General features: G+C 43.0%; 1 protein-coding gene across 10 annotated transcripts in view; it reads left to right on the forward strand.

Moving 5' to 3' along the window:
* Positions 1-15,381, forward strand: part of APBB2 (amyloid beta precursor protein binding family B member 2) — a 382,950-nt gene that overhangs the window by 215,827 nt on the left and 151,742 nt on the right. The window contains exon 1 of one of the 10 annotated variants that reach the window (XM_042984649.1): positions 14,706-15,139. The exons of the other annotated variants lie outside the window; for them this stretch is intronic. The gene's annotated coding sequence lies outside the window, so the exon portion shown is untranslated. Of the gene's footprint in view, positions 1-14,705; positions 15,140-15,381 lie in introns of those variants that run through there. 10 annotated transcript variants of the gene reach the window in all.

The raw sequence follows: 15,381 nt of genomic DNA on the forward strand, positions 1-15,381 counted from the left end.
AATGTTGTGTGTCAATAAATGAGGTGGAAAAGTAGGCCGCGTTTTTCAACCTTCTCTGTTTTCTCTACTCCACCGAAGAATCCGCATGTTTCTCACTACATGAACAACGAAAACTCGAGAAAAAGACTTTGGACGGCAGAGGAAAACTCCTTCATGTATTTCGTGTCTGTTACATTAATATTACTTGTATGTGTACCATGTCCTAGCCCCTGGCATTTTAAAACAAAAGAGTGGTTGTTGATAAGAATGAAATTTTAATCATGTGCATTCGAGTATAGTGTGTTTTGAAATAAGGGCTTTCGGCACAAGTGCAATGTGAACAAGACATCCTGGGGCGAGTCTGATTGTGCGGGTGTTGGGATTGTGTGACTAGGGTAATATGGCTTTGAAATTCTTGTGTCACGATTGGCTTTGAGTCACCTTTGGGGCACCGTCACTTAGTCATGATGACCATTTGTTTCTTGCCCACTATATGAACAATCTGTTCACATCCATTATCTCATTCAATTCACAGAATATCCCTGGATGTAATTACTCACGTTTTTCAGACTTGGAAACAGGTTTGAAAAGATTGATTTTGTCTGACGAATGCTAATGTTTGAATGTAAAATCTCATTTTAATGCAGTGGAAGGACCACAGGACCATGGAATTTGAAGGGATCTTAGATTCTGTATACTCTAATTCCTTTCTAATTCCCTTGTGTTACATCCTAGAGAGATGGTCATTCAGCACATGCCTGGGATGAATCCACTAGGTTCTTGGAGAAATGTTTGATGGCTCACAGAATCATTCTTGATAAAGAGTTCCAGAAACAGGGCGATCACAGACATGGTGATTCTTCAACTTTTTCTGTTTTGTGGTCACCAACCAGAAACATCATGGGAATTTTCATGCCCTTGTTATAAATTATACACACAGAGACTATGTTCAATCCTTCATTTTGAGAAAAGATGACTATCTAATTTTAAATACATTTCAAAGAATTAGTCATTGGGTTGAAATGTCAAATCTAAAAAAAAAAAAAAAGTCCTATGAAATATTAAATAGACCTTCTTATCCCTTAGGGTACAAATCATTACCTAAAGAGAACAAGGCACATTAAAGCAGAGAATTGGTTCAGTATAATTTATAATCAAACCATCAAAGCTTCCTGCTGATTGTTTTGTAACTTTAGATTAGGAAGTTTGCTGAGCTGAGGAAGAAAACAACTTTTTACCATTATATCATCAAGTTCTGAAGTATGTTTTATGCCTGTCAGGTTCTAAATTGATCTTTTGAACTTTGACAGCAAACAAATATCTGAGTAATAAAAAGGATAAGCTTATTATTCTTTTGATACATACGCTTGGTATCATGTTGTTTAACATTGAGTTTTTCTTCTCAAGTGTATACTGGCAGACTGTGGAAAAGCTGTTAGTTTTTACCTAATCGCTTAAGAGTGATAATGTCTTAGCAGACGTGGACTTAATTTTACTCCTGTCCTGTGCAAAAAACACAAAAGTTTTCTTGGTCATTTTGACCGATGTGATTTTTGGCATTGCTTTAAATTATTGATCATGGTTAAAAAGGGGAGGGACTTTCTGATGAGAACAGCACTCTCTTTAATAGCCTTTCACAAAATCAATTTCTACCATTCCTGCTGTGCTCCTGTGGTGTGCTGAAGGTTAAGAACCTGGGGAAGAATTTGTGTCTCCTAAATTTGTCTTTTAATTTTCCATTATTTGCCCTTTTCTCCCCTCCATGTATGTCTAAATAGCTTACAGCAAAGATCTTTTTGTATGGTTTCTTTTGTGCTTGAGAGAGTGGGGCGGGGCGGGGCAGGAGAGGGATGTGTGTGAGAGGTTTTTGCTGTTTAGGTGGTTGGTTGCTATCAGTCATGGGCGGTGGATTAATACAGTAGATTCATGGCCCAAAGGTGCTGTGTCTCGATCTCTGTCTCCTGATTGGAATAAGTCAGATCTCGCATCAGTATCTTTTATTTATTTATTTTTATAAAAATTTTAAAAATGTTTTTATTTATTATTGAGAGACAGAGAGACACCGAGCATGAGCAGGGGAGGGGAAGAGAGAGAGGGAGACCCAGAATCTGAAGCAGGCTCCAGGCTCCGAGCCCGTCAGCACAGAGCCTGATGCGGGGCTTGAACTCACAAACCGCAAGATCACGACCTGAGCCGAAGTCGACTTAACCGACTACCACCCAGGCGCCTCTTGTATCCGTATCTTTTACACTGGAGGCGTTTCGGTGGTGGATGCATCTTTCCCAGCGGCTTTGTTCTCAGTTCATCTGGACAAGGAAGCATCGATGCTGTTTTCGTGTGGAGCCTCAGGGACGTGATGGCTAGGCAGATGTGCATGGGAGAGATGGTTTCGTTCTGCACAGAGTCTGATACTACCTAGGCTAATTAACTAAATTCTTGTTTACACACAAAACCATTTGCCTTGCTTCAAATAGGGAGTTGATTTGGAGGCATGTGAAGGATAGAAAACTATTGAGAAATGTAGCTCAAGAACCTAGAAGAAGCTGGTAGCAGACTGCACTGTCACAGCGAGAGATTATAAGTCATCTCTTATTGCCCCCAGTTAATTTCGTCGGTGATAGCTTGCTTCTGGATTTCTTTGGGAGTTTATTTTTTACTTTATTATTTTGTTAGGCTGGCAGGTGGAGGGGGAGGGGGATCGTAAAAGGAAGAAATGAGCAATTTTGAATTGATCTAGTAGTTCGAAAAGAGTCGTCTCAAATTCAAGTTCTTGGCTGTCCCTTGGCTATCCCGTGGTCCAAGTAAAGTCTGGAAATTGTGATCTGTGGAACTTGAAAGCTTTCAAAGAGAACTAGAGTCCGTTACAAGACTTCTCTTTTCTCCTTCATGTGTCACTAATTTCTTCTCTGGGACAACCTACTAAGTCATTCAAGTAGAAACGTCATACTCAAGATATCATGACTCAGCAAGTGAGTTCATCCCAGCCAAATGCTTGAGGGCAGGGCAAAGTCACGTTTTACTCTGATGGAGTATAAACGGGATGTGAAGACTTGCAATTGTTACCAGGGGTGCTCTGCTCACACAGTTCGACTTCTATCAGAAGTGTTACTTTGCTCAACTTGCCAGAAACTACTGGTGTTCATCTTTTCCACCAGCTTCACTCTAACTCAAATTAATTAATTTCGGAGCATTATCTTTTTATTGTGTTCATACTTAGAGATTTAATGTGGTTAAACTGTAACAGAATGAAAAAATACTACTTTAATTTCAGCATCTCTCATAAGAAATCTGCCCTTAATAGTGACTAAAATTGCCATGATTTTTATCTTCTCCTGTATTATGGCTTGTGGATAAGTCAATGCATTGAACCTGAAGTTCAGTGTAACTAAAGGGGCTTTTACCAGGTAATGAAATCAGTACTCACCATTACCTTACAGTTGACGTCGTGCTCACTGTCAGGTGTCTTCTTGGTTCCATAGTTTCTCATGTAGCCTCTGTCTTCTAGGATTAATCCTGCTGGAATAGACCTGGGTTAACTCAGTTAAACATAGCTTACCTCGGGTTGTTAAATTACTTTTCGAAAATTATTAACTTAAGCAGATAGTTTGAAAATTTTACTCATTTGTTAACTGCACAAATCAAGCCATGTTCATTGAAGACAAGGCTGGGCAGCAGAGGTAGACATAAATAGACAATTCTAAATCTTCTCCTGCGCTGCTGCCCAGAGATAAGAACTGTTACATATTTTATGAATATCCTTTCAGGCTTTGTTCTATGGCACTGTCTCTGTGCCTTCATATGTATATACATCTATTTTTTTCTTCTTACTAAAAAGGAAATTGCTGAACATGTACGTGGTTAACTTACCCTTTTTACTTAGTATTACATTAAATATGAGATATGTTAGTACATTTTCAAGTCAGCAAATGTACTTGTTTTACACAATATTTTTATTTTGTTATTTTTTTTTAATGTTTATTTATCTTAGAGAGAGAAGACAGAGCATGAGCAGGGGAGGAGCAGAGACAGAGGGAGACACAGAATCTGAAACAGGCTCCAGGCTCCGAGCTGTCAGCACAGAGCCCGACGCGGGGCTCAAACTCACAAACCATGAGACCATGACCTGAGCCAAAGCCAGACGCTCAACCGACTGAGCCACCCAGGCATCCCCCCCCTTTTTTTCTTAAAAAAAATTTTTTAATACACAATTTTCAATGGTTGTCCAGTAACTTAGGTGTGTAATACTGTAATTTATTTAGTTAGTTCCATTGTTGGACATTTAGATTATTTTCTTTTTCCTTCAACTCATTAATTGGACAAATGTGTGCCAATTTTCTAGCATGAGTCAGCAGTAGAATAGATCTAAAGCACTTATGGTTCCTGCCTCAAGGAGCTGATAGATCCACAGAAGAGAGTTGATTATCAATCGTGAAAAGTGCCATGGGGAGAAAGTTCTAGAAGTTCTGAGTGTAAAGCCAAGGTAAGGGATGGCCTTGGGGTCCTGGGAGGACCTCCCTGAGGAGATGATGTTTACAAGAAGGTGTGAAGATTGGAGAAGGGTTAGCTCTGTCAACAGGTAGAGGTAGGGATGAGTGGGCAGAGAAGAACATGAACAAAGTCCTGAGGTCGGGGTGGAGGGTTGGGAAGCTTGGATTGCTGAGAGATGGTCAGTGTAGGTACTACTTTAAGAACAAGGGGTCGGGGCACCTGGGTGGCTCAGTCGGTTAAGCGGCCGACTTCGGCTCAGGTCATGATCTCACGGTCCGTGAGTTCGAGCCCCGCGTTGGGCTCTGTGCTGACAGCTCAGAGCCTGGGGCCTGTTTCGGATTCTGTGTCTCCCTCTCTCTGACCCTCCCCCGTTCATGCTCTGTCTCTCTCTGTCTCAAAAATAAATAAGCGTTAAAAAAAAAAAAAAAAGATTAAAGGGAAAAAAAAAAAAAGAACAAGGGGTCGTGTGGTACCAGGTGAAGCTAGAGAGGTGGGCAAGGACCAGATTGTTAAGTACTGTGGTCTTAAATAGCCAGACAGTGAGAAGCCTTGTGAGGGTGACATCCGATTTGTGTTTTGAGAAAATAGCTGTGACTGTGGCATGAAAAATTAGCTAGTGGAAATTCTTGACCTTTAATGTGCCATTGACCTCTTTGGCTGTCTGATGAAGCCTAGGGGACACCTTCTAAGAGTAATGTTTTTGAATCTGTAAAATAAAACACATAGGATAACAAAGGAAACCAATTATATTGAAATGCAGTAGCCAAAATATTAAACTCACATATGTGATGTGGTGGTATGTGTTCTTCTTTCTTAGCACATTAAACAATAAGATTTAGTGGGGAGTCTAATAGCTGCTGTAATTTCAAAGGAGTGATGACAGTGAACAATATATCTGACACCTGTCATGTGAAGTGAAAACACCTGATTTCTCTTAGTGGCAACATCGCAGTAGTATTTGAAGTATTAGTGTTCTCCTAATACTAGTATGGTTTGTTGCTAACATTCATGATTGAGTGAAATGCTGAATTTCAGCTTGAGATTAATGCAAGTAAAGGTGTCCTATCCCCCCACCCCCAAGTTCATGGGCCGTCTGAATTCTAGCCACAAGAATCTTTGGGAGTCCATGGACCGTGGGCTAAGAAGCTCTGAGAGGGAGATGAGTAAAAGCCACAGGCTGGATAAGAGGCAATTGCAGATGAGAGGTTGGATTAGCCTGAAGAAGGCAATAGTAGAGATGGGGGAAGGGAAGAAGACGGATGCAAGACAGATACAGTAACTATTGTAGGGTTAGATTTAGGGGTATGAGAAAGAGGGGTTTGTCAGGAGGAGCCCTAAGTATGTGGTCCATCCCCGGATGGTTGAGAGGGGAATGATGGGAGCAGGAAGCCAGACCTTCACATGGTGAGTTTAAAGTATCCCAGTGGTGTTGCCGGGTGGACAGTTGATGTTGTCGGGGACTCAGAGGAATGATCTGGAGTGGGTGTAAGTGTGAGAGGCACATTCCTAGAGGTTGTAGCTGGAGCTTGGGCACTGATGAGGTTGCCTAGACGTTGAATCAGGTGGGTAGATAAAGGGCCCAGGAATCAGCCTTCAACACAGAAGGCCCAGAGTGAGGGCAGGAAATGGTCGAGGACATTGAGGACTGGTGAGAGAGGTCACAGAATAGCCGGGAGAGGGGGGTTTCATGGAAGGCATTTGAGGAAGAGTGTTGTCAGTGGTGTTGAAAGACATTCAGAGGCGAAGTAAAATGAGAATTGAAAAATGTATCTTGAGTTTACCGTCAAGAGGTTATTAGTGACTAGAAGAGAGTAATTATGGAGATGTGATGTGAGTAGAATGCCGTTTGATGTCGCAGTAGGAGTGAGTAGGAGGGAAGAACTTGGAGAAAGCCAGTGTAGATGATTCAGGTTTGAAAAGATTCAGACAGTTCTGAGGAATAGGCTTATAAGTCAGAATTCCCTCCCATTCCCATTACCTGTTTCACCTTGTCTCTTCCTCAGAGAGAAGAACCTTGAGTGGCAGGGAGGAAGGATGTGGTTGTAGTTTGTTGGTTTTATTTTACATACGAGTACCACCTTGGTTTGTGAGCATAATGTGTTCCGGAAACATGCTTGTAATCCAAAGCACTCATATATCAAAGTGAATTTCAAGAACCTTTGGCTCAGTTGTGATCATGTGGCTTTTGGCATCATGTACTACTCGTATTGCAAGACATCGCTCGTTTATCAAGGTAAAATTGATCAGAAATGCTTGCTCGTCTTGTGGAACACTCATCGGACAAGTTACAATCCAAGGTTTCATTGGTAAATGGAATAAGCTATGTGTAGTTTTTTCTATACACACACGAGGCATGTTTTGGGGATAATACTACTAATCGCTAACATTTCTATGGCCCTTACTTCTTGCCAGGCAGTGTTAGCACTTTGCTTATAAACCTCACATGAGCCTCTTCTAAGGACTACTGTTACTCTCTGCATTTTACAGTATCAGGAAGTGGAGTCCCTGAGAGGTTACAGAGTTTCGGTTAAGGTCAGAGAGCCAGACCCTTAAGCAGGGAAACAGCCATCCATGAACCACTGTTCGAACAGCCTTGTTTGTAGCAGTAAACCTCGGAAGGGGCATCTGTCAAATGTGTGGTGGAGCTGGGATTAGTTCAAAACCTCCTGGGTTCTGCTGCATAATAATCTAGAACATAGGTATACTGTATTTCTTTTACTGTTCCTTGCTGCTGGGCCTTTAGGTTGTTTCTTCTTTTCCTTATAACAAACTAGCTTCTGTGAACATTCATAGACATCTCATGACTATGTCCAAGTATTTTTCTAGAGTAGTTATCAAGGTAAGGAATTGTTGACAGATACCTCTGCCCAGAGAGTGTACCGTTATAATCAAAGCCGCGATGAACAGTGGGCTCATGAATGTCTGTTTCCTTGTGTAAAGGTCCCGGCAAGAATATTAAATACAATATTCATCAAGAGAGTATTGTTAAAAAAAAAAATCTAGTAGGGACTTCTGGATGGCTCAGTTAGTTGAGCATCCGACTCTTGGTCTCAGTTCAGGTCTTTATCTCAGGGTTGTGAGTTCAAGCCACGTGTTGGGCTCCATGCTGGGCATGAAGCCTACTTAAAAAAAAATCTAGTAGGGGCACCTGGGTAGCTCAGTTGGTTAAGTGCCTGACTTTGGCTCAGGTCATGGTCTCAATGGTTCATGCGTTCGAACCCCGAATCGGGTTCTGTGCTGATAGTGAGGAGTCTGCTTTGGATCTTCTGTCTCCCTCTCTCTCTGCCCCTCCACTACCCCCCCCCCCCAAAAAAAAGAAATAAACATTTTTTAAAAAGTCCATTGCTGACCATAAAAAAAATCTAGTAAGGTGTATTGTATTATTTCATGTACTCCCCATAATATGAATACTGCATTATGTCAACGTCTTTATGGCAAACTATTCTTTACCCAACAAATAAATAAATAAAATAAGCAACACACTGAATTTCAGATTTCTTTTTTTTTTTTAATTTTTTTTAACGTTTATTTATTATTCAGAGACAGAGCATGAGCAGAGGAGGAGCAGAGAGAGAGGGAGACACAGAATCTGAAGCAGGCTCCAGGCTCTGAGCTGTCAGCACAGAGCCTGATGCGGGGCTTGAACTCACGACCTGTGAGATCATGACCTGAGCCGAAGTCGGCCGCTTAACCGACTGAGCCACCCAGGTGCCCCATATTTTTTTTTTTAATTTTTTTTTTTTAATAATTTCAGATTTCTTGGAGCAGATTTTCTCTGACTCTTTGCTGCTTGTTAGCGGTGGTCCCAGCTCTTGGGATGCCAGGGGCCTGGATGGCACTAGAACACATTACTGCACAATGAACCAAATGACCATTTCTGACCTGGACTGTTTTTACAGAGGAAGGTGCTCTTGAGTGGGGGTGTAAGGAAACCCTCCCTCCTTGCCTCCCACCATCAAGCAGCAGCTCAGCCCTTGGCATCCTTGGTGTAAGAGTTCATTTGGCCAGTGACAACATACTTTATTTCAGAATCTCCAAATCCATGCTTCTTTTACCTAATCAACTTTTGCCCTCCATTATCTCAGAAGTGAATCCAAAAAGGAAGAAAGACAGGTCTGAAGTCATTCAGAGATAACCAGTTCTAGGCTCATTTACACGCACTTAAAAAAATTTTTTTTTGAATGTTTTTTATTTATTTTTGAGACAGAGACAGAGCATGAGCAGGGGAGGGGCAGAGAGAGAGAGGGAGACACAGAATCCGAAACGGGCTCCAGGCTCTGAGCTGTCAGCACAGAGCCCGACGCGGGGCTCAAACTCACCGACGGTGAGATCCTGACCTGAGCCAAAGTCGGACGCTCAGCCGACTGAGCCACCCGGGTGCCCCTACACGCACTTTTATAAGACAACACAGGTGCTGAAGATCTTGAGATGGGCCAGCTTCCTATGAGGTTGGCCCCTGATGGGCTTCATGCAGGACTCCTGTCCTACTACTACTGAGAAAGGCTGCTTGTGTCTGAGGTTTATAGAGACTGACGAGCCATCGATTTTTCAACCTTACCCAGCGACCCCTTGCACTGGTAGTTATGCATTGCTGCCTTCTTTTGCCTCCCAGGGTCAAGATCAACTTATGAACCTGTGGAATAGTCCACCTCTAGCATTTTAGCCAGATGGTTGCTGATCCAGGGCATTCTTTGGACCATTTAATTAACCAGTGAACTCACCAATAGTGTTGCAGATAAGAACATACTCTTTTTTTTCCTTCTCCCACGAGGCTTCATGATTCACGGATCAAAAAATCAGAGTAAACAGGATCCTGGAGTTAAGGATTTGGACTTGTTGTGACATTGTACTAAGTCAGCTTTATCTCCTGTCCATGACTGAGAGAAGCAATATTTACCTACCTCCTAGAATGATAGGAAAGAGACTGTGAAATGTTTGCTAGTTCCCAGTATTTTACATTTAAATTAATAGTGTTTTTCATTCTTTTTCCCAGAAACTGTACTTTCCAAGACCTGGAATGGTGGGTAGATTACGGAAAGAATGCTTTTTAAATCGTCTTTGCTTTAATATCAGTTCTTAGGAGAGAGCAAATAGTGTAATGGCTAAAAGCACAGGCCTCAAAACACAGGCTGCCTGGGGTTGAATGCCAGCACCACCCATTATTAACTGTGTGACCTTAGGCAAGCCACTTAACCTCTCTGTTCCTCATTTCCTGGTCTGTGAAAACGGGGAGGGTTGAGAATTAAATGAGTAACTTACAGAAAGTGCTTAGAACCGCACCTGGCTCATGGTGAGTGCTCAGTAAGCATCAATCACTGTTACCATTTTTGCACCGCCGAATATTGGTAATGTGTCTCCCTTGTCTGCTTCGATTCTGTCTTCCCTGGCCTTTGTGGGGAGTCCCTCTAGAAAGGCATGGCAAGGGGCAGTTCCAGTTCCCTAGAGAGGATAAAGCCCAGGTACATGTCAGGGATCTGTTACCTGTTGGTTCCAAAAGGGGGACAGTTTGTCACTTTTATATTTGCTGCATTTGAATAAGTGCAAGGACTTTGGGAACTTTGATGTTTCATGTCTGGGAAGGAGGAGGAGGACATCCCTGATGGTCGGTGTCCTGGTGGGGTCCAAGCAGGAAGGAAACCTGCCCACATGGTTTTGCTCCAGTCTTTGTGTTTGTTTCACAAAGGTTCCTGAAGTTTGTGCTGGGGCAGAGGGAGAGTAGTTTTACTTTTTTCTCTGTTGAATTGATCTCCTGTGTATATTTAGGTTTAATTGTTTAAAATTAAGATTTATTAGGATGCCCAGGTGGCCCAGTCGGTTAACTGTCTGACTCTTGATTTCTGCTCAGGTCATGATCTCACGGTTCATGAGTTCAAGCCCCGGGTCAGGCTGTGCACTGACAAGCACAGAGCCTGCTTGGAATTCTCTTTTCTTTCTTTGCCCTTCCCCTGCTTGTGCCAACCCCCCCCCCCACCTCAAATAAACTTAAAAAATTAAATTAAATTAAGATTTATTTTATAAGGGATGAGCAGAAGTGACCTATATGCATTATTTTTGTTGATTCTTGGTTACTTCATGACCAGAGAAATTCACTCACATTTGAATACTTGCAGGGAAAGTATGTTTTTAATTCATTGAATAAATGAATATTTTCTAATCTTGAAAACAGGAGGGGAGGTTTGCTTACAATCAACCTTGTCTGAAGAGAAGGGTGGCTAGAATGCAGTCTCAAAAATGTAATTTATTGGGGTGCCTGGGTGGCTCAGTCAGTTGAACGTGCGACTTTGGCTCAAGTCATAATTTTACGGTCTGTGAGTTTGAGCCCCGTGTCGGGCTCCGTGCTGACAGCTCAGAGCCTGGAGCCTGCTTCAGATTCTGTGTCTCCCTCTCTCTCTGCCCCTCCCCAGCTCGTGCTCTGTCTCTGTCTCTTTCAAGAACAAACATTAAAAAAAAAAAATTTCTAATGTAATATTAACTGGCTATCACACAAAGGGTTTTATATTTTGTGAGAATTACTACTATAGATAGGTGTATTAGTTTGCTAGGGGTTTCAGAACAAAATACCTCAGACTGGGCAGCTGAAACAGCAGGAATTTATTTTCTCATAGTTCTGGAGGCTGGAAGTCCAAGATCAAGGTGCCAGCAGGCTTGGTTTCTTCTAGGGCCTCTCTTCTTGGCTTGTAGGTAGCCACCCACTTGTTTCCTCCTCACATGGTGTTTCCCCAGTGCAGGCACACCTGTGTCCCTCCTCAGCAGGACTCCAGCCCCGTTGGATTAGGACCTCCCTGCAAAGGCCTCCTGTAACCTTAGTCACCTCTCTAAAGGCCCTGTCTCCAAGTACAGTTCCCTAAGGAACTGGGGGGGATTACTGTTTCATTATATGAAGGGACATGCTTTAGCCTACAACAATAGGGGTTTGTTGGAAATTGAGTGAAATTGAGGGCTTATTTTAAGGCAGAGTGGGGCTGGCCCATGCACAGTCATGGTGGCCTCCTTGTCTGCAGGAAGCAGGGACCACACCTGCAGCCAGATGGACACTCATCATTTGCAGCTGGTGGGTGGTTGGAAAGGACGATCAACGAGGGACCTTCCTCACAAGCCATCCCAGTGATAACTTAGTGTACCATCAAATTTTGCCCTAACCATAAGATGCTAACTAATCACAGACTTTGGTACAATGGAATTTTTTTCCCTAATGTGTTTACATATTTCTGTCACTACAAAGTCATTTTATCTTCAATGCTTAATTATGTATACTAATGGGGGAGAATATTAGTGTGGAAAACACAAAGACTGATTCATTTCCAGCTTCCTGGTCGGTGTCAGTGCGTTACACATGCTGGATTCCAGTTCTAGCTCTCTTCTTGCTAGCTGTGTCTCTATAAGCAGATTGTGTGAGCTCACATTCCTCATCTGTAAGAATATGTTGTTGGCCAAGTTACGTTCTTGGTTTGCAAATTTACTGTGCAAACTTAGTGTTAACAAGTGCCCATTCCCTTGCCCCCTCCCCATAGAGGTTCTGCTTGGGTAGGATCATAGCTGAGGCCCAGGGATTCTGGTTGGGTAGGGTCTTAGCTGAAGCCCAGGAATCTCCATTGTCAGCAAGCTTCCCTAAGTGAATTCGACTCAGGGAGTCCCCTCATCCTCCTGGGGAATCAGATCTGAGACCTCTCCTAGTCAGGAGAAGAGATTGGGAGCAAATAGCCTTGAGAAAAAGTCCGAGTTTGAGAAACAGCAAGTTTTGGATACTTCTTACTGCCTTTTTTGTCCTTGTCCCCAAAGCTACACAATGTAAATTTTATTTTGTGCCCATATGCAGCTATAAAGCTGTAAGACCCATAAACACAGTCTACTAGATGACACAAAACGGGCAAGGGAGCTAACTTAAGGGCTATAACTTCTACTGTCTTTGATACTGTCTCGGATTTTTCCCTCTGAGGTATTACATGTATTTGAGCTCAATGGTCATACTTTTATTGGCTACTCGTTGGCTGTGCTGTTTCCCTTCATGGATCATATGTGGACATTCTGTCATTTACCTCAGGCCCACAGTGGCACAGCTGCTGCTCTCTTAGGCCTGGGCTGTAGAAGAGTAAATGAATCCACAACGAATGCAGAAGGAAAAAAGTCCCCAGGAGGCAGAGCGATGTCCACGGCACTGTGGACTAGAGAAGGTGGAGAAAGGTCTAGCTGGTGGTGAAAGGGGAAAGAGCCCCCTGCTGTTGTTCCAAAAAAATCTTGGTGTCCTATATTAGTTTTCTCTCGCTGGGTAACAAATTGCCACAAGTGCAGCAGTTGAAAACAACATCCATAGTTACTGTGGACCTGGATTCTGGGTACGGGTTAGCTTGGTCCTCTGCTGAGAGCCTCAGGGGCAGAAGGCAAAGTGTCAGCTGGGGCTGAGATCCCATCTGGGGCTCAGGGTCCTCTCTGAAGCCCACTGGTTATTGTCAGAGTTTATTTCCTTGTACTGTCTGACCCACATCCTCATTTTCTTGCTAGCTTTTGGCCCGGACGATTGTCAGCTCTAGAGACCATCCATGGGCCCTTGCCCTGTGTCCCCTCCTTTTACATGTGGCAGCTTACTTCTTCAAGACCAGCATCTGCTGCTACTTATATCCTTTAAGGGCTCACCTGATGAGGTTAGGCCCATCCAGGAGAAACTCCCTTGTAGTTGACCCAGAGTTAACTGATTAGGGACCTTAATGAAATCTACAAAATCGCTTCACCTTACAATGTGACAGAGTGATAGCCCATCTTATTTCTCGGTCTTGCCTATACTCACAGGAGGAACTGTTCAGAGTGTGTACATCAGGAGGCAGGAATCTTGGGACCATCTACGAATTCTTTTTTTTTTTTTTTTTTAAGTTTATTTGTTTTTATTTTGAGAGAAACAGAGAAAGAGAGTGCATGAACGGAGGAGGGGCAGAGGGAGAGAGAGAATCCCAAGCAGGCTCAGCACTGTCAGGGCAGAAGAGCCCCCAGTGTGGGGCTCAGTCGCACAAACAGTGAGATCATGACCTGAGCCGGAATCAAGGCTGCTTAGGATGCTTAACCGACTAAGCCACCCCTGGACCATCTAAGAACTCTGCCTACCACCTTTCCAAAGATTGTTTATTGTTTGTTGGGCACCACATCTTAACTGTTAATTTGTTAGAAACTATATGAAAATATTACTATTAAATCTAGGGATCTCTAATGATATAGATTCTTTTTTTTTTCTTAATTTTTTTTTTAATGTTTATTTATTTTTGAGAGAGACAGAGACAGAATGTGAGTGGGTTAGGAGCAGAGAGAGAGGGTGACACAGAAGCAGAAGCAGGCTCCAGGCTCTTGAGCTGTCAGCACAGAGCCCGACGCGGGGCTCGAACCCACGAGCCGTGAGATCATGACCTGAGCCAAAGTCGGATGCTCAACCGACTGAGCCACCCAGGCACCCCTCTAATGATATAGATTCTAACCTGCTACTTTTTTTTTGAGAAGTGTTGTTAAGCAGAATAAAATATCTAGCCTTTCCTTCCAGAATTTGAAATCACAGAGTGCTAGAAAACCCCAGAGCCCATCCAGTTACCTTACTCCTTGTGCAGAAGAGAAAACAGTCTCAGTGGGAAAGGCTTCCCCAGGGTCCTGGGGCCCGGCTGGGAGTTAGTGGCCCTTTCCATCGCTTCTTTTCCTATGTGTCTCTTAGTTTTCTTCCAAGATGAGCTCCAAGTACCCCAATTAACCTGGAGCTCAGTGACTTCAATGAGCCGCTTTCTTTGTTTTCCATTATTGTCCTGAATTAGAACATTTTTCTTATAATGTGTTTGTGAACTAGTTACTAAATGAAATGGAATCTTAATAAAATGAGCTTTTGGCTGTTTATTTGTATTTGTATAATCTTTGTAATTTTCCTGATGACTCATACCATCAAGGAATTGTAGATCTCAGGGTGAGGAGGGGACCCAGAGAAGGTTTTTGCAATCTGGCTGTTTCACTAAAGAACCCCTTTTTGTGATTGACAGTTGAACTGACATTCATTAAGTGATTTTCCGTGCTTTTTTCCCTATATTCAGTGGTACTGGTAGGTTTTTTTTTTTTTTTTTTTTTTTTAATATATCTATTTAAGTAGAAGTGTGATTGAATGGTTTTTCCATTTCTTTTGGAGTGGAATCTTAACCATTGGCAAGACAAGGTTTTTCTGTAGCGGTTTGTACTAAAGCTTCTGCCCCAGACCTCCCACCAGCAAATGACGTCACAGGTAGATAGACCCGCCCTTAGCTTGAAGAGTGACTGTTACCAGGTAAGAAGCCAGTTACTGTCCCAGCATGGAGACAGTGGATGTGTCAAGCGGGAGCAGAGTGTCCTTAGCATGTATGGCTAGAATAATGTGTGACTCAGCCCAGCTTTAGTGCTGCCTGATTTGGGGTGAAGCTTGTAGGCTTGGATCTGGGCACAAGTCACTGGCAGTTGACAAGGCATGTTTGTGGAAGATGGAGAAAACATTCGCAGCCATAGGCTTTCTCTGAGTCACATCGCTTGCATCTTCTATATGAGCGCTTAGTTACGAGCACAAACAGGGACATCTGACATTCACAGGAGAATGGCCGAGCTGTTCTGCCACTGCTTCTGCCGTGAAGCCTCTTACTGTCTGCCTCATTGCTGTTATCACACCCCCCTGGGCCTGGAACATGAGGTTTGTGTTTTACCCTCTATCCTGTATGAAATTCATTTGTACGTTTGTTTGGAGATTTGTTAAATCTCCGTGACAACATAAGCTCCTTGAGGTCAGGGACAGCAAGTCCAGTGTGTTCCCGGTGGTCTTCTTTTATATCTGTCACATACTGTAGAAATCCCTAGTCTGCGGGCCTCAGACCTCTGGGAAAAAGGAGGTATTTCAGAGGCTGTGTATCTGTATGTGTGCCCAGTGCTCCTATG

Source organism: Panthera tigris, chromosome B1 (assembly GCF_018350195.1).
Source record: "Panthera tigris isolate Pti1 chromosome B1, P.tigris_Pti1_mat1.1, whole genome shotgun sequence".
NCBI lineage: Eukaryota > Metazoa > Chordata > Mammalia > Carnivora > Felidae > Panthera > Panthera tigris.